General features: G+C 46.6%; 1 protein-coding gene across 1 annotated transcript in view; it reads right to left on the minus strand.

Moving 5' to 3' along the window:
- Positions 1-27,710, minus strand: part of PTPRU (protein tyrosine phosphatase receptor type U) — a 622,411-nt gene that overhangs the window by 402,691 nt on the left and 192,010 nt on the right. The window lies entirely within an intron of this gene.

The following is a 27,710-nucleotide window of genomic DNA, read 5'->3' on the forward strand; positions in this document are numbered from 1 at the left end:
AGGAATTTGTCCAACCCCCTTAAAAAGCCATCCAAACTGGTGGCCATCACTAGTACCTGTGGTAGCGAATTCCATAGTTTAACTATGTGCTGTGTGATGAAGGACTTCCTTTTATCTGTCCTGAATCTCCCACCTATCAGCTTCATGGGATGACCCCGGGTTCTAGGATTATGGGAAATAATGTTGTGCACCTCTATCATGTCTCTCCTTACTCCCCCCCCCCAAGCTAAACAGTCCCAGACACTGTAACCTTTCTTCCTAGGGGAGTTGCTTCATCCCCTTAGTTTCCCCTTTAAAATCTGTTAATTCAGAAGTACGATCCCTTGAGTTCAATTGGACTTATTCCCAGCAAGTAAGTGTGTCTGAGACTGCAGCCTTAGAATTGCAAAGCCACCCCAGCATGGGCAAATAGTTCATTGGCATGGTGGTGGCTGCATCATCCCTAACTCCACTCCCCGTGCCCAAAGAGAAACGATGTCCCTTCCCCCTTCCATCACTATGCCATAGGTGCACCACCAGTTTCAGCTAGCAAACCTCATCACTAGCTACCACTGATTAAAATCCTAGAAATGAGCATTTTGACATGCAAATTGGTGTGAAGAGGGTTTGAGGATCCCCCCTCCCCTTTCTCCAAATTCAAGTATTCCCTGCTATGAAACTCTTAAAACCCCAGGAGCTCCATCAGGCTAGACTTTCTCAAGATATTAGAAATCAAAACAACAGTAAGCACAGCAACAAGAAGACTGATTAGAGGGGAGCAGGGAGACAGTAGAATCATGAGGGTAGGACCATAAACTATCCATTAAAAGCACAGGAGAGCATCATTTCTTCACCAGGTACACATTTAATATAATGCCTACATAAACCAGCCTTGGACTGCAATCCTAAGAATATGCCCCATTGAATGTAATGGGATGCGCTTCCAACCAAGCATGCACAGAGGATTGTGTTGTTGTCTGCATTGCTCTGGAAAGTGCATGTTTTGCTGCTCAGTGACTGCGCAGTGATGTAGCCTTGCTGCTGTGTAATTTGATAATTGGACATGATGCAAAATGGCATCCGCTATTTTAGTATGTAGGTATCGTTCTTCAGTTTGAAAGCAAGAAATTGCAAGTAGATAAATAGGTACCGCCTCGGCAGGAAAGGTGACAGCATTCCGTGCACCTCAGTGTTTAGTCATGCCGGCCACATGACCACGGAAGCGTCTTCGGACAGCGCTGGCTCTTCGGCTTAGAAACGGGGATGAGCACTGCACCCTAGAGTCGGACACGACTGGTTGGGGACACCTTTACCTTTATCGTTCTTCTTAAAGCTGAATCTTCTCCCCCCACCCTCCACTTTACCTGGCACACCTTTAACATACATACCCACATTAACCATATTTGTACTGTATTTCTAAGCATACTTACAAAGAAGTATGGCCCACTGACTACAATGGAACTTCCTTCCAAGTACCAGAGGATTGTGCCATTCTCTACGTTCCTCTGGCAGATCCATCTTTTGCTGCTGTCTGGGATCACTGTGCAGTGATGTAGCCTCACCACTGCATAATCTGATGATTGAACATCATGCAAAACAACACCTGATGTTTTTGTATGTGGGTGTTGTTCAACTTAAATCTGAATTTGCTTCCCTGCCCCACTTTTGCGTGACCAAAACTTATTAGCATACTATCTATCCCCAGGTATCCACAGGTGTTGACATGTCTCACCTCTGCTATCCATGACAAACCCATGACACTGACATGGGCAGAGGGTCATTTCAAGGGGCTTTGTCCAGAGAAACGTAAAGGGCAGGGCAGGCTGTCATTTAGCACACTAAGGGCACAATCCTATGTATGTTTAGAGCACCAGCTGTCTCGTTTAAGGGATACAGAGCATTTTGTGGCTGGGGTTAGGGCTTCTAGATGCCCTATATTTTAGAGGACATCTTCTTATTCCAGAACATGAGACCTCTATGGAACGTAAGAGATTGCCCCTTTCCTGCCCCCAGCATATGACATCCATTACTTGCTATCTGACAATTTCACTGGAGATGCCAGGGATTGACCCTGGGGCCTTCTGTACGCAAAGCCAGTGCTCTGCTACTGATCTATAGCCCTGCCCCAATTTCTCCATGTCCTGGTCTGCTTCTCATACCAGTGTGGGGCTGGAAGAAGAATGCTTCAAGAATCAAAGCCAGGAGATGGAAGGTGGGGAAGAGGGGAGGGTTCTACTCCTGTCACTTGCATGCTCACTTAATATATGTATGGGCCAGACATGGAAATGCCCTGGCACATCTTCAGATACTTTCATCCCCGGTGCTGAGCAATTCATCTCTATTGCACATACTCTATTTGCTCCTCCAAGGCTCCCCACACACACACACATTTCAAAAATGTTTAAAAACACTGAAGATCAAATAGAGGCCATATCGTTCCACGAAAAGAAAAGAAACATACTTGTGGACAATAATCTAGGCCACATCCAATATATCTCATCTTACACTTTCATCAATGTTATGCCTATTCCAGTCATCTATCAAGGGATACCAACATTTCAAAGAATGTTTGCTGCACTTAGTTTCACCCCATAATCTCCAATGGTTGTATTTATGCATCGGAATCCTTTGCTACATATCCTTTTTCAATTCCTCTGGTGTCAGCATGTCTTCTTGCCTCCAATGTTTAGCCCCAGGCTGGAAGTCCCTCCCCTAACCAGCTGAGCCAGCTGACAGGGTTTCCAGGTTGACACCCAGTACCTGGCAGGGTTTCCAGGTTGAGCTTGGTGACACCCAGTACCTGGCAGGGTTTCCAGGTTGAGCTTGGTGACACCCAGTACCTGGCAGGGTTTCCAGGTTGAGCTTGGTGACACCCAGTACCTGGCAGGGTTTCCAGGTTGAGCTTGGTGACACCCAGTACCTGGCAGGGTTTCCAGGTTGAGCTTGGTGACACCCAGTACCTGGCAGGGTTTCCAGGTTGAGCTTGGTGACACCCAGTACCTGGCAGCATTTCCAGGTTGAGCTTGGTGACACCCAGTACCTGGCAGGGTTTCCAGGTTGAGCTTGGTGACACCCAGTATCTGGCAGGGTTTCCACGTTGAGCTTGGTGACACCCAGTACCTGGCAGGGTTTCCAGGTTGAGCTTGGTGACACCCAGTATCTGGCAGGGTTTCCACGTTGAGCTTGGTGACACCCAGTACCTGGCAGGGTTTCTAGGTTGAGCTTGGTGACACCCAGTGCCGAAGTCCTAATCAGCACCACCACAGTAGTTGGGGGAAGGTAGTGTTTGGACACAGCTTAAAGCGGTGGTGCAAACCCTCAGGCCCGGGAGCCAAATCTGTCCTTCCTGGGATCCCAGCCCAACCCTCTGAGGTCCCCCCTTTCAGAAAAGCTCTCAGGGGCTGCATTCCAATGGTGAGTGGAGCCAAAGGCAAGGTTAGTAGGGCAAAAGACAAAAAGGTTGAGGCCAATAAATGAGATACATTTCCTAGAAGAGAGAGAAGGAGGTATGTCAAAATGGAAGATGTGCAGAGCTTTGCCTTAGCAGACAAGCAAGTATGTTTCTTTTTATTTATTTATTTAGTTTCTATACCGCCAATAGCCAAAGCTCTTTGGGCGGTTCACAAAAATTAAAACCACAGAGAGCAGCGTAAAACAATATAAAATATGGAAGGTTAAAACTACAATATAAAAGTACAACCAGAATAAAACCTAGCAGCAATGCAGACATTTAAAATACAGATATAAAACAGCAGAGCTAAAAGACTAGAGTGCTAAAATGCTGGGAAAATAAAAAAAGGTCTTCATCTGGTACTGAAAGGGGTACAACGTAGGTGCCAGGTGAACCCCTTGACTGAATATGAAAAAAAAAACCCACAGGCAAGGAGGAGAAGATCCATGAATGCCTTTTCAAGCTTCTGTTAGAGGATAACTTTGGTCATATAAGTGACCAAGGTAATGGGGGGTGGGGCTTAAAAATATTGGTGCCCCATGGAGCAATGCCTGTTCCGAGGCATGCATTGCAACTTCCTCTTGAGACATAGCAAAGGATTCTGGGACACACCTCTCAAACTGTGTGGTGCAAAATGTCCTGGACCAGCCATGTTTTGATATGGGCTTGTACAAAGAGAATGGAAAAACCTAATATCTGAAAAGAGCACACAGACCAGGAAGATTTGCTGAGTGCTGCTCATTGCATCGCACTGCTTCCCTCCAAAAGGATTTTGTTTTAAAGTCTCCTTTAGTAGGTAGGATGGCCATGTGTCCTTTTTTTTACAGGGGATATTCTGTAAAACTTTAAACGGACCCATTCTAGTTTAAAGATAAAGAACCATCGGAAGGAAGAGGAGCAGAAGCCTTGACGTTGGCCCATTAACAGCACTGAACAAGGCACACAGCTTACATAGTCACGGTCTTTACTATGGTAAAATCCACTATATTTCAATTTAAATTATTTCTAAATTTGCATCTACATATAAATCAGCATATGCAAATTATATGCAAATCAGTGTCCTCTTTTACTGGTGCATTTCCTCTTTGGGGGGGTGATTCATAAGTGAATCTCATTAGCAACTTCTATTTGGGGTGGTGATGGGGGGCGGGGCATAGTGATCCACAAGTCTGGAAGGCTTTGTGGCTCAATCTCAGACACATCAAACAAAGTCATCCCCAAATCCATTGAGCCAAATCCATTGAGCCATTGGTAGCCAAGCTGTGCCATTCCATGCAGTGAATATTCTACACACACACACACACACACACACACACACACACCTTTCCCTTTTGGCTTAGATCTTGGGTCACTTTTCTGCTCTGCATTCTCTATTCTGGACAAGCCCAAGCGACTCAAGGGTTTGTACTTCTTAAAAAAAATGTATGGCATGTTAACTGGTCCAGTCTAGCTTGTTGTTCGCTGACCTCCATTAAAACCACAGCTTACAAGTCAGGCACAGCTTCAGTAATAATTAATTTTGCCCCCCTGGGCCGACAGGAGCCGGCACATTAAGAAACCTCTGAGCAAGCAGAATGAACAAAGGCAAATGTTTCCTTAATGGTCCAGCCAACTCTCAGAACCTATTTATTATTTCATTACTTGTTTATGTGTGTGAGAGTATGTGTATGTCTGTGTATGTATGTATGTATGTGTGTGTATATATATATATATATTTATATTTATATATATATATATCCCTTCTCTTCAAGTCACATTAGTCAGTTCTTCTCCCCGAAGACTTCCCTCCATTTTGAAAGGATGCATGATTGGCTCAAAATTGCCACAAGGTAATAAGTTGGTTGCTGCCCAGACCCAACACTAGGACAGAGTATTGTAGTTAAAAGAAGAAGTAACAAATCAGGATGTCCTGGTTTCAAATATTGCCTAAGATGGTCATGTGTCCTCTTTTACAGAGAACAGTCCTCTATATGAATGTTTGCCACAGGACTGTCCTCTATTTGAAGGAGACCTCTATTTGAAGTGCTGCCCTGTCTGATTCCAGTTTAAAGACAGAGAACCCTAAGAACTGTTTCCCATCAAAACACTGGACAGCAGACTGAACAGGCAGGCACATAGTTCACCTGGTCGCAGTATTGTGCACTATGGTGGAATGTACTGTATTGCTATTTAAATTATAGGTATTATTTTTAAATGTGCAGCATTACATGTACATTTGCATGTGCAAATTTTATGCAAATTGCTGTCCTCTTTTTTGGATGATGCATTTCCTCTTTTTTGGCAATTCATAAATGGCCCATCTACTGGGTGGCCTGTCTTCTGCAGTGTCCCTAGTAGAGCAGGGATTACCTGCGTGCAAACATGCATATGCACCTTGCCTCTGTTCGTTCTCTGTTGAGGTAAATGCATGATGGTCAGGAGCAGAGATCACCCCCTCAGGGCATTGAGTGAACACACAAAGAGGACCTTTGTCAGTTTCAGTTTATGAATGGATAGCATCCTCCACTTAGGCAAAGAATTGCTGGGCACTGGTGCACAGATTAAGCCCTGATAGGGCTGAAATTAACACTCATAGAGGAAAGTGGTGTCACAGCAGTAGGCTCCACCCACAGCCCTCACACATTCAGTAGAGCCCATGTAAAGGCCCTGTCAAGGGCTCCTTGGAGGGCTCTCTCAGTCTAATCCAGTAGCCAAGTCCAGACACAGACAAAGGGATTCTTTTCAAAGCTTTATTCTTCTTTTACAACTTAATAACTCTACAGGTAGCAACTAGATCTGAGCAGCAGCATCCCTATGCCCTAAGTTGGAACAGTTGGTCCCCGTTTGAAAGGCAATTACTGGCAGACCCCTGAATATAAGGACTAGGGAGAATCCCTCCCCTTTTCCCTTGGATCCTCTGGGCGCAACCGTTCTTTGAGCGCGAACCATTTGGTGCCGCTCTCTGCGTCTGCGCCGCGCATCCCCCCCAGTCTGCTATCTGTGCTGAGTCACTCCCTGGACTGCTTTCTAAACTAGGAATGTGGGTGGGAGGAATCTCCGTCAGCTGTTGGTCCTGGGAAAAAAGGAGCGCGCTCCTCTACCGAAGGAGCGACTGCTCTTCCTCAGCATCAGAACTACTCTGGGATTCTATGGGCTCAGTGTCCACCCTGACAGGCCCCCCTGAATATGGCTGGATGCTGAGAAGCTCTCCAGACATGTTTCAATTAACATATGTAAGTTGCGGGCAGACAGAGCCTGCTGCTGAGTTGCTTTAGAACTAAGATGTCTGAGCAATGAAGGGCATATATGTAGTAGCTACTGGGAAGCTAATTCATCCATGTATCCGTGCAAAAGCAGTGAGCAAATACTTGGTCTCTGGGAGGCCACCCAGTGCTGGTTCCAGGCTTTTGTGAGCCCTTGGGCAAGATATCCTCAATAGTCCCCCTCTGTCAGGGTGGACACTGAGCCCATAGAATCACAGAGTAGTTCTGATTCTGAGGAAGAGGAGTTGCTCCTGGGAGAGGAGCGCACTCCTCTTTCCCAGGGCCAACAGCTGATGGAGATTCCTCCCACCAGCATTCCTAGCTTAGATAGCAGACCTGGGAGTGACAGAGCGCGGGAAGCAGACTTGATGGACGCGCGACGCCGACGCAGAGAGCGGCACCAAATGGAGGGTGCAGAAAGGAGGCGTAGTCCCCAGTTGGTGCGCAAACAAAGGCTGCGCCCAGAGGATCCAAGGGAAAAGGGGACTCTCCCTAGTCCTTAAGTTCAGGGGTCTGCCAGTAATTCCCTTTTAAACGGGGACCACCTGTTCCAACATAGGGCATAGGTACTCTGCTGCTCATATCTAGGTGCTAACAGTAGAGTTGTTAAGTTGTAAAAGAGGAATAAAGCTTTGAAAAGAATCCCTTTGTCTGTGTCTGGACTTGGCTACTGGATTAGACTGAGAGAGGCCTCCAAGGAGCCCTTGACACCCTCCCTCCGTGAGTCTACATATTCACCAGCCGCTCTTCCTCCTCCTCCTCTTTCTCACCATTGCAACCATTTGCTTGCTTGAGAGGCAGAGAGCCAATGAACAAGTAGGCCATGGCATCTACTGCTCTTCCTTCTCAACACTACTTTTGTCTGGGCCAGAGTGAAAGACAAGTGAACAAGCAGGTTGCCATGGTGAAGAGGAGAAGCAAGTCCAGAGGACTCTTGTCAGTGGGCCCCTGCTGGGGTGTGGGCCCTAGCAAATGCCTGACCATGCCTACCCTTGATGCGGCCCCTGAGGCCACCCAATCCTCCCTCGGGCTTATTTTTATCATTTGTGTCAATACGGGCACGAGCTCTCCTGCCACCTGAGGCATGACAGCATGCCTGTGCCACCACATGCCCCCCATCCCACCCCCTTGCCATCACCATTGTGTTCCCCTGACCCTCCCTCATTTCCAGCACTATCACCAGCCCCCACCCCATCCCTTGCCACTGCCTGCCCTCTGGAGAGCTGTGGTGACTGGAGGAACCAGCTACCATGGCTCTACAGACAGACAGACAGACAGCCAAGCCCAAATGCCTGGCTCTGTTTCTTCCTCAGAGCCAGGTATTATGGGAGGGGTGTTCCAGGACAATGAGTCTCAGCACGAGCCAGAGGGTGGGCGGCTAAGAGCAGCTGCCAGTCCTCTGTTTTTCTTTAAGAACTCCTCAGAGCAAAACAGATGATAGACAGCTGTTCCAGAGAGCCCCACTGGCCACCAGGGTTCTCCAGAGCACCTGCTGGAGATGGCAGCGGTGGGTCCTCTTGGCAGGGCCAGGGGCGGGGGGTATGCACAGTTTGCCATTCCTCCCGCTCCATCACCTGAGGATGGGGATTCACCCTGCCTCATGGGAGGGCTGGCCCTGATTGATATACAGCTTTTAAAAATATAGCCCCAAAGTGTCTAACAAATCAAGAGAAATACAATAAAATTGACAATTAAATGAAAACATTTATCAAAAAACCACAGTAAAACATGTAAGTATGAAAATCCAAGAACCAGCATTTAAAAAACAAAACAAAACAAAACAGTATGAATCAATCATAAAAAGTCTTCTGGAAGTGAAAAGGTTTCAAAACCCATTTAAAAATAGAAGGAGGGTGAACTTGGCAGCCCGTCTCCCCAGGAAAAGAATTGCAGACCACCACCAAAATGGCCTCAGAAGGATGGGAGATAATTTTGTTTAGCTTGAGAATTTTGTTTAGTTTGATAATTTTAATAAGAACTGACCAAATGTGCACTTCCTGAACCAAATAAAATCTATAACCCAGTTATCCTCAGGTTGTCACGCTTCTCAACATTTTGCAAGTCTTCTTGAAAAGAATGCATACACCAGTGAAAAATTTAAGGGGAACTGCATACAAAAATGCATACATTAGGGAAAATAGCATACAAATAGCATTCCAAAATGCATATTTGGGGGGAAATTGCTTGCCCAAAATGTGTATATTAGGACAAAGTGTGCACAAAAATGTGTGTGTGTGTGTATATATATATATATATATATATATGGAGAAAGGAATGTGAAAAAGATATGTATCTCCATCCATTTTGTCTTTTAAGTTCATCATTTGATGCAAAAATGAGTTGGTAATAACTAAACTTAGGGCTCAGATAAGTTCATGTGGGCACAAAAGGTCCTTCAGATAACTGCTTCAGATAAATGACTTTAAAGGTCAATATCAGCATTTTAAACTAGGGGTGTCCATCTCTGGGAAGTCCAGTTTTTTTTTGGCTTGACAGAATTCCACAGCTATGGTGCCCGACTTGCTGCAGATCAATTTGGGCACTGTGGCAAGAATCGAAACGAAGTCTGAGAGGCCGAGTGTAGGAAAACCCATCAAACTCCACCCCACAAATGGTGGATTTCTCTGACATCCCTACTTTAAACTGAGGCTAGAAATGAGTTGGTAAGTAATATGGCGCAGGAACTGTTAAATGCGTGCTGATTGTCTTGTTCCCAACAGCATCCTAGTGGCTGCCTTTGAAGGTCATGGGCCATCTTGCTGTTGCCCTCAAAATGTTGCCTCCTTGAGCAAAGGTAACATGAAGGTGAGGCCTATCACTGATTGTCTTCTTTAAAGGTTTCATCTCCCAGAGCAGCAATGTATTTCAACATTCAGTTCTGTCCACCTGCCAAGTCGACATAGCTGGAAACTGTGACTCTGCTCTAGATGGTCCTTATCTCAGTGACTCAGCCCTGTGGAGAGGACAACGCAGGCAACTGGGAATGTCCCAGCCAACAGTCAATTAATTATTGGCTTCCATTGCTCTGTGCATCAGGCAGCTATTTTGAAAGTAATTCAGGGCTGACCCTGCTTAGCTTCCAAGATCAGACAAGATCAAGCACATAGGCATGGTCAGATACCTGTTGAGGGTCTACTGGCAAGAACTCCCTGGTATTGCTCTTTCTCTTCACCATTGCAACCTGCTTGTTCATGTGCATCTTGCTCTGGCCCAGACAACGGTGGTGGTGAGAAGGAGGAGCAATAGATGCCACTGCCTACCTACTGGCTCTCCAGCTCTCCACCTGTCAAGCAAGCAAGTGGTAGCAGCGATGAGAAAGAGGAAGAGGAGCAATAGCTGCTGGTGACAATGGCGGTGACTCTCCCTGAGGGAAGGGGGCCCGTTGAGGGTGTCTTGCCCAAGTACCCTCAAGAACCTGTAGCCAGCACCAAAGCAACATACATTAGGCAAAAGTACACAGAAAATGTGCACAAGAATACACAGAAAATGTGCACAAAATACATACAAAATGTGCACAAAAATGGTCATGCAAACTTAAATTAATTCAAAAAGTATGAATGTGCAGGCAAACCTTAAGAAAACCCCTCTAAGTCTGGGATGAGGCAAAAGTAAGACTAGAGAAAGTCTCAAAGTTTTGAGATGATTCTTCGGACTGGAAGAATAAGAAACTGAGAGAAACCAACCTTGACAGATTCATCCATCCTTAGGGGTGATCCTAGCGGGCCTGAGACAGGAGAATGGGACTGGTCAAGTCATTTTGGTTCTGCCAGTGCTGCTGCCTCTTTGAGTGGGGTGGTCTCAGGAGGTCTATTAACATCCTATGACTCCCCTTGACCCCAGATGTGCATTTTAATGCTTTAGCCTATGGTATAAATGTGCATTTTGGGTAGGGTTGGCGGAGAATTTCTCCCCGAAACTTCGGGGGGCCGAGCGCCAACGTGTTCGGCCCCCCGAACAAGTTTCAGGGAGAAATTCTCCGCACCCCCCCGCACCCCGCACCCCCGCCCCGGGACGGGACTTACCTTTCCCGAATGCCCCTCCCGGCGGCGGGTCCCGGCGGCGGTTCGTCGGGTCTTCGACAGGGGCAGGGGCGGCAGCCGATCTTTCGACCGGCTGCCACCGCCACCATTCCAATAAAAGTTAAAAAAAAAAAACGCCCCCGTGATAGGCTACGTGACGATTAACGTAGCCTATCACGGCTAGATTTGCAAAGTCAGCCGTGATAGGCTACGTAAATCGTCACGTAGCCTATCACGGGTGACTTTAAAAAAAAAAAAAAAGCACGTACGGCTAATGGCGGCCCCCATAGGGAGCCGCCATTCATGTTCCTTATTTGGTCGCTGTAGTCTAGACTACAGCGACCAAATAAGGAACGCGAATGGTGGCTCCCTATGGGGGCCGCCATTTGCGTACGTGCTTTTTTTTTTTTTTTTAAGTCACCCGTGATAGGCTACGTGACGATTTACGTAGCCTATCACGGCTGACTTTGCAGATCTAGCCGTGATAGGCTACGTTAATCGTCATGTAGCCTATCACGGGGGCATTTTTTTTAAAAAAAAAAAACTTCTTATTTCGCGGCCGGGCAAGGCGAGGCGCCTCCTCCCCGGCCTGAATTTCGGCCGGGCAAGGCGGGAAGCCTCCCCACCGGCCTGAATTTCGGCCGGGTGAGGCAGGAAGCCTCCCCCCCGGCCTGAACTTCAGGGGGAGAGCAGCGAAGCGCCTCCCCCCCACCACGAAAAGCTGCGAGACCAGGTAACTGGCTTTCGTGCACTCCTAATTTTGGGCCATTTTTTTCATATTTTTCTACAATGAAATTTGCACAAAATTCTGGAAAGTTAGAAAAATGGTCTGCAACTCTGTGGAATCTGCCTGGCAGGGGAAAAGCTGGTCTGCTGCGTGATCTGTGGGTCAGATTCATGAAAATATGAACTCACTTGGTTTCATTGCAGATTTTTCTGACATCCCTAATCTTTACTATATTTTTTTATTTATTTAAAATATTACTAAACTGCTCTTCACCTAAATCAGCCCTCCCCAACCTGCTGTCCTCTAGATGTTTTGTATTACTGTTCCCATTAGCCCCAAGGAGCATGGCCAATGGTCAGGGATGATGGGAACTGTAGTACAAAATTATCCAGAGGCACCATAGCACTAGGTTGTGGTAGGCTGATCCAAATGGATTCCATAGTGGTGTACAGAGACATGAATAAAATTAATCCTGCCAATATAAATAGGATACAATAAAACAGAGTCAGATAAAACCCACAGTGCAGGCAGGCAACAACATTAAAAATGTCATGTCATTTTTTTTTTTTTTAAAAGTATTGATCTAGTGCTGAAAATACTGTGTTGTCGGTGCCAGATGTACTTTTTTCAGGAGGGTGTTCCAATGTCATAGTGCCACCACAGAAAATGCCCTCTTTGTAGGTACAGAATGTACCTCTCCTAAGGAAGATGCTCTGAGAAAGGCCTTTGTAGACCAGCAGTGCAGAACAAGGGCCAAATTCCATTTGGAGAAGCTCTCCGGGGCTGCATTCCAGTGGTCGGTAGGCCTGAAGCCAAAAGGACAGCACTCCTAATACCAAAAGATACCATCATATTTTAGCTTAAAGTCCTTACTGCAACTAACTAAGCCGTATGAGAGTCATTTCAACCTCTGAGAATGGGGTGGGGGGGGGGCTGCACAAAAGCCAGGAAGAATAGGTGATCAGGGGAAAGGCGTATGGCCTTCTGGGGAACCCAGGAGGGCTGGATTTGATCCCCAGACCTGAGGTTCTGCACCCCTGCTGAAGACAACAAGGTACAGGCAGGCTGGTATGAAAAGAGGAGATCTTTTGGTATATGGGTCCAGAGACACCGACCAGAGAGTAGCTGCTGAAATCCCAGGCCATTTAAGGTTTTAAAGGTAATACCAGTACTTTGAATTGGCCCAGAAGCAAATATTTACATTTCAGTTCCACTTTATCCTTCCAAAGAGCTCAGCGTGTTCCTCTCCAATACCTATACATTCACACAGACACATACCAACACACACACACACACACACACACACACAGAGTGTTTTGGGGGGGGGGGGGTTAAGAAAAATTAAAGAAAATCTGGCACCCCGTCTGTAGAATGAGCTCCCTAGTGAGGTTCGCCTGGCACCTACATTGTATTCCTTCGGGCACCAGGTGAAGACCTCTTTATTTTCCCAGGCATTTTAGCATTTTAGCTTTCTAGTATTTTAGCTTTGCTTTTTTAAATCTGTATTTTAAATCTCTGCATTGCTGCTAGGCTTTATTCTGGTTGTATTGTTATATTGTGGTTTTAATGCTTTTATATTTTATATTGTTTTACTGTGTGCTTTTTGGTTTTAATTGTTGTGAACCACCCAGAGAGCTTCAGCTACTGGGCAGTATAGAAATGAAATAAATAAATAAAATCTAAGTAATGGTGCTATAAATATTATTGTTAACCATGATAAAGGTAAAGGTGTCCCCAACCAGTCGTGTCCGACTCTAGGGTGCGGTGCTCATCCCCGTTTCTAAGCCGAAGAGCCAGCGCTGTCCGAAGACACTTCCGTGGTCATGTGGCCGGCATGACTGAACACCGAGGTGCACGGAATGCTGTTACCTTTCCCGCCGAGGCGGTACCTATTTATCTACTTGCAATTTCTTGCTTTCGAACTGCTAGGTTGGCAGAAGCTGGGACTGAAGACGGGAGCTCAGTCCGTCATGCTGTACTCGGGTCTCGAACTGCTGACCTGCCGACCTTTCAGTCTGCAGTTCAGCATCTTAACCACTAAGCCACCGCGGCCCCTATAATCATGGTTAACCATGATAGTACATTGTAAAATCAGTAGTTGAAGCAGGCGAGAGTCTGGATCTAGGGATGGATGGACTCACGTTCATCTGTGGTTGCTAGGCGCTCACCGAGCTGCCACCTCTGCCCATATCTGGATGTCTCGGTGAGCACCCGAGTGCCACGGGGCCACCTGTCTCCTTAGCGCGATGCCATTTCACATAAAAATGGCAGCCCGGGTTTATCCATAAAAGTAATGTTGTGTAAATGGCGGCCCTAAAGGGGCAATTTACACATCATTGCTTCTACGGAAAAAACCCAGCCGCCATTTTTACGCAAAATGGCAGCTCTCTCTATGGGGATGAGTGGCTGCTGGGTGTTCATGGACCACATGAATGCCCGGTGAAAGGATGCAGTAAATGGTGACAGCTCAGTGAGCAGGGTCCAAGGGGCCAAGTGGGCTGGAGTCTTCTGGACTCCACCCCCCTCTCAGACTCCTGCTACATCCCTATTTGAATCCCCCGAAAGTAAGATTTCAGGGGAGCAGGAGTTCTCTTCCATCTATCTCCAGGAGCTGCAACAATTTGATCTTGCAACAATCGTAACAGTTGGAGGAGGAAAGAGGATAACACCAGGGCCGACTATGGAAATTCTGCAACAGGAATAGCATCTCTTGTCCAGAGCTGTGGTATTCCATGAATACACACACAACTATAGCAAGTGGGACTCAAGTTCGATTTCTGCCACCCTTCCTCACCTGCTACAGGGAATGGCATGTTGGCATGTGACTACCTCTATTCCTTTCCACACACAGACATCTTCATGAAGCTTGGCCCTCGCAAAACGACTCCTGGTCTCAAATCCTGGGGAAGGATAATCACCCATTCCCCTGGGAAACAGCTGCAGCTCCCTCTCTTCCTCCTTGACTCATTACTAGATTGTAAGTCATCTGCTCACTATGCAAACCAAATGTATTTGTTTCCATCTCTCAAGTGACTTGGGATGAGGGAGCCAAGCGAGTTCAGACAAACAGCAGGATGCCGTAATCTGAAATGTCAGGCCATTTGTCATTCCACAACTTAATCTAACTGAGCAACTGATACCTGTGAGGCGCATGGGGCCATGAGGAGAGCCATGACTGGTTCCAAAGCTAATAAAATAAAAACACTTGGGGGGGGGGGGGAGAGAGCGAAACAGAGACCTGAAAACTTGGGATGGGCAAGGTACATATTTCCATCACCCTAAAATTAGGATAAAAAATGGCACCCCGATGAAATCTTAGGAACGTATGAAGTCAGACAATTAGGTCCATCTAGCTCAGTGCTGCGCATTCTGATTGGCACTAGTCGGTGGTGTAGTGCACCCAGGACTCACAGGGACGCAGCACCAGCATTTATTTAGTAGCAGGGATGCTGATGTCATCTGCCACCCCCTGAGATTTCCCTGTTGCCTCTGAGCTTAGCTGCAGTGCTCACGGTACCTGGGAGAAAATGAATTTTACCAGCAACAATATATTGTTCCCTGTTGTAATGCAGAGTATTTTGGGGCAGCTTGGTCTTGAATGGGCAATTAAGGGAGCAATCCTATGGCCCCTAGATGGTGCTCCGACTTCAGATCCAGGAATCTGAGGTCCCTTCCCCCTCCCCCTCCTTGCTGGCACGGAGAGAACCGTGATGGTTGCCTCTCCAAGGTCGCATAAGCAACCTCAGAGAGGAGGGAAAGGGGGCGGCTCGGTGGGTGGGGAGGGGAGGGGACTGGGGAGAGGACTGGGGAGGGAGGCTTATGAAGAACCCTCCAGCCTCCCCAGCCTCCTTCCCTCCTGCTCCACAGAGCCTCAGCTCAATGGGTGAAAAAGAACACCTCCATGATCCTCCCATTCTGCATAGGATGCCTATCAGCCTCTGAGTTTGGAGGCTGACGGACATCCCGCTAGGGTTGCGCCCAAAGTCCCATTCGCTTTACTAAAGGCCTACTTGTAGCAGGTGACAACTGCTTAGCTTGTCGATATGGATCAGCACAGCTGCCTGCAGTTTTGGACACTCCTTGGGGGTGTGGCTATGGGGACCGTCAAGAGGAATGCCTGCACTTCAGTGAATGCCTACACTTCAACATTTACCACTACATCACACTGGCACTAGGGCTCCAGAGTGTCAGGCTCTGCTCTAACCCAGCCCTGCTCTTAACTGAAGACACCTGGAGTTGAACCTTGAACCTTTATGCACACAGAGAGCAAGCTCAGCCACTCACCTATGGCCTCTCCCCATACCACTGGGTATGTTACACTTGGCTGCATTCCCTTTAAGACATTTTTCAGTTATTATGCATGCACATAACATTGCCAAAACAGAATTGTCTTACTAAAAGAATAAAGTATATAGGCAAGTAGAAAGTCCTATGTTTGGATCTCGTCTAATCTCATAAGCAGGGTCAGCTCTGGTTAGTACTTGGATGGGAGGCTGCCTGGGAATCAGGCTTCCTGCACTGAGCAGTGGGTTGGACTCGATGGTCTTGTAGGCCCCTTCCAACCCTACGATTCTATGAGGTCGAGCAAAGGGTGGGATGCGCCCAATCTCAGAAGCTAAGCAGGGTCAGCCCTGGTTAGTACTTGGATGGGAGACTGCCTGGGAATCAGGCTTCCTCCACTGAGCAGGGGGTTGGACTCGATGGTCTTGTAGGCCCCTTCCAATTCTATGAGGTCGAGCAAAGAGCTGGATGCACCCGATCTCGTCCGATCTCGGAAGCTAAGCCAGGTCAGCCCTGGTTAGTACTTGGATGGGAAACCGCCTGGGAATCAGGCTTCCTGCACTGAGGAGCGGGTTGGACTCAATGGTCTTGTAGGCCCCTTCCAACCCTACTATTCTATGACTGTTTGGATCTTTTCAAACATGCCTACAATTAACCTGTGGAAGGGGGAGCAGGATCGCTTGCCTGCTGTCCCTGTACTTGACCATCACACATCGATGTGCTCTTCTGCACAGAGCCTACGCACACACGACATGAACATGCGATCTGGTAGCCGGCAAAATGCAGGTTCTCTTGTCATCTGGAGGGAGGCTATGGGAATACAGTGTCTGGCCACTAGTGCTACTGATGTAGCCCTAATGGAAACCAATGCTTGTGCAACATCAAGAGCAGTTGCTAGCACAATGGGTTTCCTGGGAAGCTCTATCGATGTAACAGTGTTGGTTTCTGCTAGTGCACCATAAATAGCACCAGTGGCTGGACACCACTGAATCTTTCCTGATTCATGTAGGCTCTGTGCAGAAGAGCCATCAACACATGTATATCAGGAGCAGAGGTGGAAAGGGCGATCCCGCCCACTTCTCTTGTCTTGATGGTACACACTTCAGAAACATTGGCAAAGGACCTCAGTACGAAGCAAATAAATGTTATCTGCACCATGAAGAATCAAACACAATTGTGAAGTGATCCAGGATGCACACCGGTAAAGTGCAGTTTTAAAATAAATGGCTTTATGATGGGCTGGACACAGACAGCACCACTGCTATTAGAAATGTGGCTTTTTGAGCCTTGATAACATGATGGGTGGCAATCTGTAATTCTTAGGATAGAACAGCAAAATGTCCGTCATTATGGCAGGAAGGATTTTGTGATGTAAAGCTGTGTGTGTGTGTGTGTGTGTGTGTGTGTGAAAGAGAGAGAGAGAGAGAGAGAGAGAGAGAGAGAGAGAAGTGCATCTGTATGGTTCCTGCACATAAAGGCATATTATGGCCCTTCCTTAGTTCAGAACATGGAATGAGCCTCACTGCAACACTTCCTCCAATACAGACAGACAGACAGTTTCTTAAGGTGCAATCCTACGTATGTTTAGACAGAAGAAAGCCCTACATTTCTCAGCATTCTCAGAATGCTGAGAAATGTAGGACTTTTTTCTATCTAAACATGCATAGGATTGCACCCTTATTTATTAAAAGTTTTATATGCCACCTTTCCTTTTGAAGACAAGGAGGGTAGTTAACAAAATGTAAGACAATGACAATGAAGCCGATGGCAATGACAAATACAACAGACGATGGTACCCTATAAAACAATACAATTACTTCTTCAAGCCCAACACAATACTATGTTCTACAACAGGGTGGCTGACCTGTAACCCTCCAGATTATCTTGGATTCCAACTCCCATCAGCCCCAGCCAGCATGGCCAATCATCAGGGATGATGGAAGCTGTAGTGCAACAACTCCTGCTATGTCATAGGTTCCCCACCCCTGACCTACAGCAAGCAAAGCACCAGGGGGGAAAATTGGGTACCAATAAGAATTCCTACTAATTGGTTTACCATATCCCTGCATGCCCTCCAGTTTTGCAACAGCTAAACCATAAAGACACTAGACAGGCCTCCTTGTGTAGGGCTTTCCAATACACAGGTGCCACCCCCAAAGAAGCCCTGTCCCTGATGCCCACCTGCCAAACTACAAGGAAACAGAGCAGAACATCAGATGTTGAACTAAGTGTGTGGAGAGAGACACATGGTCCCAGACTGTTCAGGGATTTAAAAGGCCAGAACCAGCATTTTGAATGGAGCCTGGAAACAAATAGTGCTGCTTTACTTTTCTCTAAGGAAGCAAATGGCAACCTTTCATTTAAGTGGGTGAAACTAAAGAGATGAACAATGGGGCGATACCATTGGGATGGGGACAAAATGTTCTCTCTGTCCCAGATGGCCCTAGCTGCCTTCATTCAGAATCAAGCCTGTCCACACATGAGATATCAGCAGGCCTGGGGGGAACCCAAATATTTGCTGAACTACAGAATTTTTTTAGGGGGTGGGAACCCTGCAAGGGGAGTGGCAATACTTCCCAGTGAGAATTATCCATGCTCAGTGGCCTTAGAATTCTGACTGACTGTTAGGGTGGGGGAAAGGAAAACTGAGGGGGGTGGAATAGAGCACCCTGGAAAAGGACATGATGAATTGGCTGGCTGTGACCCTGAGCAGGAGGAGTCCAGATGGCAAATTTTTGTAGTAAGTCCCTCTGGTACATACACAAAACATGAATAAATACACTAAGGGGGCAATCCTATGCATGTTTAGACAGAAAAAAGTCATAGAATCATAGAATAGTAGGGTTAGAAGGGGCCTATAAGACCATCTGGTCCACCCCCCTGCTCAAAGCAGGAGTCCAAGTCACAGCATCCCTGACAGGTGGCTGGCTGTCCAGCCTCGTCTTGAATGCCTCCAGTGTGGGAGCGTCCACCACCTCCCTAGGTCATGGGTTCCACTGTCATACTGCTCTAACAGTCAGGAAGTTTTTCCTGATGTTCAGTCAGAATCTGTAACTTGAGCTGTAACTTGAGCTTATTATTCTGTGTCTTGCACTCTGGGATGATTGAGAAGACATCCTGGCCTTCCTCTCTGTGACAACCTTTCAAGTACTTGAAGAGCACTATCATATCTCCCCTCAGTCTTCTCTTCTCAAGGCTAAACATGCCCAGTTCTTTCAGTGTCTCCTCATAGGGCTTTGTTTCCAGTCCCCTGATCATCTTTGTTGCCCTCCTCTGAACCCTCTAAAGCTTGTCTGCATCCTTCTTAAAATGTGGTGCCCAGAACTGGACACAGTACTCCAGATGAGGCCTAACCAGTGCTGAGTAGAGGGGAACTAGTACTTCACAGGATTTGGAAGCTATACTTCTGTTAATGCTGCCCAAAATAACATTTGCCTTTTTTTGCAGCCACATCACATTGGTGGCTCATATTCAGCTTGTGATTGACAACAATTCCATGATCTTTCTCGCTTGTAGTGTTGTTGAGCCAAGTATCCCCCATCTTGTATCTGTGCATTTGGTTTCTTTTTCCTAGGTGCAGAACTTGGCATTTATCCCTGTTAAATGTCATTCTGTTGTTTTCTGCCCAGTGCTCCAGCCTATCAATATTACTTTGAATTTTGTTTCTGTCTTCCAGGGTATTAGCTATCCTGCCCAATTTTGTCTCATCTGCAAATTTGATAAGCATTCCCTGCTCCTCCTCATCCAAATTATTAATAAAAATGTTTAAGAGCACTGGGACCAGGACTGAGCCCTGCAATACCCTGCTCATTACCTCTCCCCAGTTTGAGAAGATCCCATCAATAAGCACTCTTTGAGCCCGATTCTGTAGCCAACTGTGGATCCACCGGATAGTTGTTTCATCTAGCCCATTTTGAGCTAGTTGACTCATCAGGATATCATGGGGCACTTTGTCGAAATCTTTGCTGAACTCAAGGTATATTATGTCCACAGCATTCCCACAGTCCACAAGGGAGGTTACCTGATCAAAAAATGAGATGAGATTAGCCTGGTAGGATTTGTTCTTGACAAATCCATGTTGGCTTTGAGTAATCACTGCATTGTTGTCAAGGTGCTTAAAGACTGATGGTTTTATAAACTGCTCCAGTATTTTCCCAGGGACTGATGTCAGACTGACTGGTCTGTAGTTCCCAGGTTCTTCCTTTTTGCCCTTTTTGAAGATAGGGACAACATTAGCCCTCCTCCAGTCACCTGGCACCTCTCCCATCCTCCATGATTTCTCAAAGATAATAGACAGTCTGGGAGCTCTTCTGCCAGTTCCTTTATTACTCTGGGATGTAATTCATCTGGCCCTGGAGATGTGAACTCATCCAAAGTAATTAGGTGTTTCTTGACCATATGCCTATCATTCTCAAGCTGCAATCCTGCCCCTTCAGCCTGTACTTCACCTTTGCCAGGGGGGTCATAGAACCTCTTTTGGGAGAAGACTGAGCCAAAGTAGGAATTGAGCACCTCTGCCTTTTCTTTGTCAACCTACCTCACAGGGTTGTTGTTGTGAGGATACAACGGTGAGGAGGAGGATAATGTAAGCCGCCTTGAGTTCCTTGCGAGAGGGAGAAAGGCGGGGTATAAATGCAATAAATAAATAAATAAATAAATTATCATTTTCCCATCCTTATTTAATAGTTGAACCACCATTTCTTTCCTCTGCCTTTTACTATGCATGTATCTGAAGAAAGCCTTTTTGTTGCTTTTAGCATCCCTCGCTAACCTCAGCTCGTTCTCAGCTTTAGCATTCCTGATGCCATCCCTGCAATTCTGTGTTACCTGCCTGTACTCTTCCTTTGTGGCTTGGCCTTCCTTCCACTTCCTATACGTGTCCTTTTTTGTTTTCAGGTAATCTTTAAGCTTTTTGTGAAGCCACATTGGCTTCTTCTGTTGTCTTCCACCTATTTTTCTTGTTGGAATTGTTTCTAATTGTGCCTTTAGAATTTCCTGAGTTAAAAACTCCCACCCATCTTGGACTCCTTTTCTCATTAGAGTTGCTTGCCATGGGACCTTACTTATCATTGTTCTGAGTTTATTAAAATCAGCTTTCCTAAAATCCAGGGTACGCGTGTGGCTATACTCAGCTCTTGCTTCCTTTAGAACAAAGAACTCAAGTATACTGTGGTCACTTTCCCCCAGAGTTCCCATAACTGCTACTTTATCTGCTAAGTCATCTCTATTGGTTAGGATCAAGCCAAGGATAGCCGATCCTCTAGTTCCTTCCTCCACTTTCTGTAGGAGGAAGTTAACAGCAACACAAGTCAGGAATTTCTTGGAGGGGCCATGTTTTGCAGAATTTGTCTCCCAACAAATATCGGGGAAATTGAAGTCCCCCATTACTACTACATAATGCTTCCTTGAAACATTGGCAATTTGCTTTTCAAAAGTTTCATCCTCATCTTCTCCTTGATTGGGTGGCTAGTAGTAGACTCCGACCACCATGTTCCTGTTATTCTTTGCTCCATTTAATTTAACCCAGATGCTCTCAATGGGGCTACCAAGCTCATTCTCCTGTATTTCTGTGCAGAGATATATATTTTTAACATATAGTGCAACTCCACCTCCCTTTCTGTTACTTCTGGTGTTTTTGAACAAGTTATATCCTTCAATTGCTGTATTCCAGTCACGGGAGTAATCCCACCAAGTTTCAGTTACACCTATCAAGTCATAATTTTGCTCCTGTATTAAGAGTTCAAGTTTGTTCTCTTTGTTTCCCATACGCTGGGCATTAATATATAGACATAGAAGACCATGTGCTTTATAGTCTGGCTTTCTTCCTACATGTTTTGGAAGACTATTATTGGCTAGGGAATGCTGGGAGTTGTGGGACTTTTTCCTTCATAATGATGCATAGGATGGCAGCCTAAATATTTATTTATTTATTTATTTATTTATTTCATTTCTATACTACCCAATAACGAAAGCTCTCTGGGCGGGTCACAAAAATTAAAACCAAAAGTACACAATAAAACAATCAAAAATATAAAAACATTAAAACATTAAAACCACAATATAACAATACAACCAGAATAAAACCAGAATAAAACCTAGCAGCAATGCAGGAGTTTAAAATACAGATTTAAAAAAGCAAAGCTAAAATACTAAAATGCCTGGGAGAATAAAAAGGTCTTCACCTGGCGCCGGAAGGAATACAGTGTAGGTGCCAGGTGAACCTCACTAGGGAGCTCATTCCACAGCAGGGTGCCACAGCAGAAAAGGCCCTCCTCCTAGTAGCCACCCGTCTCACTTCCTTTGGCAGGGACTCTCGGAGAAGGGCTGCTGAGGATGATCTTAAGGTCCAGGCAGGCACATATGGGAGGAGGCGATCCTTCAGATAACCTGGCCCCAAGCCGTTAAGGGCTTTGAATGTTAATACCAGCACTTTGAATCGGGCCCAGCAATGGACTGGCAGACAATGCAGCTGAAAAAGTACTGGCGTAATATGAGCTCATTGGCCAGTCCCTGTTAACAATCTTGCTGCCCTATTTTGGACCACCTGAAGTTTCCAGGCCATTTTCAAAGGCAGCCCCACATATAATGCATTGCAGTAATCCAGACGAGATAACTGGATAACTGTAGCTAGGCTATTTCTGTCCAGATAAGGGCGTAGTTGGTATATCAGCCTAAGCTGATAAAAAGTGCTCCATGCCACTGAGTTCACCTGTGCCTCAAGTGACAGTTCTATGTCCAAGAGCACCCCCAAAATATGAACGTGTTCCTTTAGAGGGAGTGCAACCCCCTCCAGAACAGGTTGAATATCACCTAGCCGGGCAAACGAACCACCCACTAACAGCACCTCTGTCTTGTCTGGATTGAGTTCAGTTTATTGGCCCTCATCCAGTCCATTATTGTGCCCAGGCACTGATTCAGAACAGCCACTGCCTCACCTGGGTTTGATTAAAAAAGAGATGTGGAGCTGGGTGTCATCCGCATATTGATGGCATCTCAGCCCACACCTCCAGATAACCTCCCCCAGCGGTTTGATGTAGATGTTAAACAGCATGGGGGATAAAACAGAGCCCTGTGGACCCCCATGTCACAATTGCCAAGGCACAGAGCAATAATCCTCCAGCACCACCTTCTGGAATCGGTCATCCAAGCAAGAGCGGAACCACTGCAGTGCAGTGCCTCCAACTCCCAACCCAGACAACCTATCCAGAAGGATACCATGGCTGATGGTATCAAAAGCCACTGAGAGGTCCAGGAGAATCAACAGGGTTGCACTCCCCCTGTCTCTCTCCCAGCAGCAGTCATCCCACAGGGAGACCAAGGCAGTTGCCATTCCAGAACCAGGTCTGAAGCCCGATTGAAATGGATCTAGATAATCCTTTTCATTCAAGAGTGCCTGGATCTGTTCTGCAACCACCCACTCAACTACCTTGCCCAAGAAGGGGATGTTGGCAACTGGCCTATAATTGTTAACATCCTCCGGGTCCAGGTTAGGCTTTTTCAGGAATGACCTGATTACCACCTCTTTTAAAGAGGCTGGCACCACTCCCTCTCTCAAAGAGGAATTTACAACCTCCTGGACCCAGTCAGACATCCCCTCCTTGTTTGATGTAATAAGCCATGAAGGGCAAGTGTCGAGCACACATTTGGCCAAGCACCTTGTCCACATCCTCAGGCCTCAATAACTGAAACTCATCCAATAAAACTTGACCAGACGGTGCTCTGAACACCTCTACCAATGGAACTGCATTAATCGTGGTGGCCAATTCATGACAAATCTGAGCCATTTTATTTTCAAAGTGCCATGCAAACTCGTTACAGCGTGCAGCCGAGGGTTCAAAAGTCTCTCTCCCTGGCCCAGAATGTAACAGGCTACAAACTACTTGGAAAAGCTCCACTGGACGACACTGAGAAGATGCAATGCTGGTGGAAAAGAACTGTCTTTTTGCCTCCCTCACCGCCACAGAGTAGGCTCGATAATGAGGTCTCATCTGTGTTCGGTCAGACTCAGCACGTGTTTTCCTCCACCTGCGTACTAGCTGTCTCCCCTCTTGCTTCATTGCCCTCAGCTCAGGTGTATAACAAGGAGCTGGTCGGCTCTGCTCAGAGGGAGAGGACACTTGGGCACAATCATGTCAACTGCCTGAGTCACCTCTGCATTCCACAGAACGACCTGGGCTTCGACAGGAGCACCAGCCATACCAGAAGGAAAATCCCCCAGAGCCCTCTGGAATCCATCCGAATCCATCAGCCTCTGGGAGCAGACCATTTTAATAGGTCCCCAACCTTGCAGAGGGGAAAGGCTGCCAAAAGTCTAAACCTCAGCAGGAAGTGATCTGACCATGACAAAGGGACAGATGTTAATTCCTCCACTTTCAGGTCACCATCCTCCTGCCCAGTCAAGAAAACCAGATCAAGCATGTCTCCTTTTCCATGTGTTGGGCCAATGACATGTTGGGACAGCCCCATGGTTGTCATGGCAGCCATAAAGTCCTGAGCCGCGCCGGATACAGTGGCCTTGGCATGGAAGTTGAGATCCCCCAGGACCATCATCCTAGGGGTCCTCAACACCATGTCCAAGACCACCTCCGTCAGCTCAGGCAGGGAGTCTGACGGGCAGCGGGGTGGGCAGTACACCAGCAGAATCCCTAATCTGTCCCAGGTACCCAACACAAGGTACAAACACTCAAGATCTGCACTCGAATGAGCAGAAAGCCTAGAGAGAGGGATCGAATTCCTATAGAACATGGCAACCCCCCCCTCCTGACCCTCGAGTTGGTGGTGGTGCTGCACCAAGTACCCAGGAGGGCACAGCTGGCAGAGAGTAACCCCTCCCAGTTCCCCCATCCAGGTCTCCATAATACATACCAGGTCAGCCCCCTCATCCACAATCAAATCATGGATGAGGGAGATGTTATTTTGGGCCGACCTGGCATTCAGGAGCAGCACCACCAGACCCGAGGGTAAGCTGGTAAGGCTGCCAAGAACCATCTGTTTGGGGGAAGAACCAGAAGAGGGGATAGCTGCAAGGTGTCTAGTCCCTCTTCTCTTCACCTGGCCTGTTAATCTCCCAATGCCATACCACCCCCTATTAGGGATGTCAGAGAAATCTGCCACGGATTCAAATGAGGCCAGATTCTTTGGAATCTGGCCTCCGGAGTCCACAGTGGAACCGCCCCACTTACTTCCACTCCAGGAGGATTTTGGCCGGAATGGCACTTGGCTGCTTGAGGCTTAACCGGACCCATTTGCCTCCGCCCCAATTGCCATTTTTCTTTTAAAAATGGCAATCGGCAGGATGTGCCCATAGACTTATATGCAAAATAGAGCCATAAATCTTGTGTATAAGTCTATGTCCCCATAGATCATTCCAGTCTCCCCTTCTCATTCCAGGCCAGCTACGCAGGGGCAGCAGCTTGACAAGACTCCAGGTAAGCCTCCCTCAAGCCAGGCAGCTCTGCGGAATCCTCACGGAGCAGAGCCACTTCAGAGGATTCCAGGGGAGGAGGAATGTATCCCCCCCCACCGGGCAGATTCCCCACCAGAACAGAAGGTGGGGAATGCATACATCCCTACCCCCTACCCGTGACCACAGTTATGGTGGCACCACCCCAACCCCCTGAGTTACTCAATGGCTTTCCCAGGCACATATTAAGAATGTTAAAATATGAAATATAAAACAATTTAAAAGGGAGAGGAACAGCTAACAAGGAGCAGATAACATCTGCAGTTGCCCCTTTCTTCCTGGTCTTTAAAGCTGTTGCCCTCTGCTGCTCCTATTTGCTGCTAGTAGCTGGTTGTTGGTATCTCTGGAGAGGCAGTGGGCAGGTCTTCATGTGCTCCTCAGTGCATTTAAATACATTAACATCTCCCATAAAATAGTATTCAAGAGTGCCTCTCAAGCTCCATTTTAATTTCTCACAATGCCCTGGAGTTATCCTACAGCAAAGGCATTGTGGGAAATTAAAATGATGCCTGATCCCCCTAGACTGAACTGATCAATGCTGATCAGAACACTACTGCCCAGCATTGACAGGTGAGCCTGCTACAGGTGGGGGGGTGGACACTGGCATAAGAGGGGGCTTAACAGAGGGAGCTTTGCCTAGGGACTCCTCAAACCTGGAGACAGCCCAGATGGCTGCTTTCTTTGCAATTACCTCCTTTAAAAAATTTAAATATTTACCTTAAAACATTTACCTTTCACCCAGTAGGAACTACAAGGAGCTGTTCACAACAGGATAGACCAGTATAATGTAAAACATTACTAGAACAGCTGCATTTTAAAAATGTAACTGGGGTGGAGTGGGGGAATGCAATGGGTTGGAGTATCTTTGAAAAGGACCACCAGTAAAAGGCACAACAACCCTAGACGTGGCATAGGGACAACTGGTTATCTACTGTCATTTCCATTTCTAACCCAGTTATCTACTGCTATTTCTTCCCTTTCCATTTCAATAGAATGGTGTATCCTAGGAAAAGGCCAGTAGTAGAAGGCACAACAAACCTAGACGTGGCATAGTTATCTGTTCTCCCCCACACTGCACTGTGAAATAACAGACTTTTAAACTGTTGCCTGAACCCCATTAGCAGATCCCCTCAGGAAGAGAGTTCCATAGCTTATATGGTTCCATGCCAAAGGCCCAGTCTTGTGAAGCTGCCAACAACACCTCACATAGCAGAAAGACACACACTGACGCCCCAGAAGATGATCTAAACAAGCAGAGAGGTTCCACATCCCACCATGCTAGCAGTTGGTTGGTTGGTTTGTTCATTGACAGCATTTTTACCCTGCTCTTCAGCTAAAAAAGGCTCCCACAGAGGCTTACATACATTCATAATGAGACAGTCCCTGCCCTCAGGCTTACAATCTAAAAGACATGACACAAAAGGAAAAGGGATTGTGAGGGAGGAGAAAAAAGCAAAATTCAGGCACCAGTTCTTAGAGAAGTTGCCGATTCTTTCCAAAACTATGATGTCTAGAAACACACACTATACTATGAATAAATGAATGTTTGATTTCTTGGGATTCCACTTCCCAATATGTTGCCCACCTTTCATGACACCTGTGCAGTCTCTCTCTCCCTCTTTGTCTCTCCTTCCTTGAGAGCAGCAGCTCTGAAGCTAGTGCAGCCATCTTCCCTCCATTTTCCCCCGCCTACTGCTTCTATAGCAACTGTGTGGCCAAATAGGAATCCTCCTGCTGCACACCTCTGATGAAACCAGAACAAAGGGAAGGTGTGGCACCATCAACTAGCAGAAGGAGGAAGCAGTTTAGCAGCAAGCAAGCTTCCTGTTGGGCTGTGCTATCCATAGTCTAGCCTATTAGAAAGCCCACTCTTGTACTAGAGCACGAGGGTCATCCTAATAAAATAAATCAAGATCAATGGCTGCTAAATTCCACACTGGATGCCATACTCCATAACTATGGGATATGACTGAGCTTCTGACTATGTTGGCATCCAATAAGTCTACAGTGTAAACCTTTGAGAACTCTTAGCCTGAAATTCTAAGGAAAGATATTTTAGGACTGTGTCAATTTTTCACCCATGAACACGTTCAGGAATTTTGGAGAGGCAAAAAGTTGCACAAGCCCACCCTCCACTCCAATTGCTTACTTCCTAATCTTCTCTTTGCCACCTGTTCACAGCAGCTTCTATTCTTCATCTGCAATTTCACCAATATTTAAAATAAAAACAAACAGAGCTTTATCTCTGAAGTGATTCTAGCCAATTAGGGATCACGTAAGGAATGTGATGACATCATGCAGCCAATGAGATTTGGCTAAAATAATGATGTCACAAAACCAATTTAGAGTACAGCAATGTTTCCTGGATTCAGTCTGAATGGGTGAAGGATGTTGCCTTGTTTCACAGTCCCCTCCCCTGAAAATCTATCTATCTATCTATCTATCTATCTATCTATCTATCTATCTATCTATCTATCTGTCTATCTATCTATCTATCTATTTATTAATCGCCCATCTGGCTGGTCACCCAGCCACTCTGGGCGATGTA

Source organism: Heloderma suspectum, chromosome 10 (genome assembly GCF_057233095.1).
Source record: "Heloderma suspectum isolate Gila_16-S chromosome 10, 16-S_ref, whole genome shotgun sequence".
Classification (NCBI taxonomy): Eukaryota; Metazoa; Chordata; class Lepidosauria; order Squamata; family Helodermatidae; genus Heloderma; species Heloderma suspectum.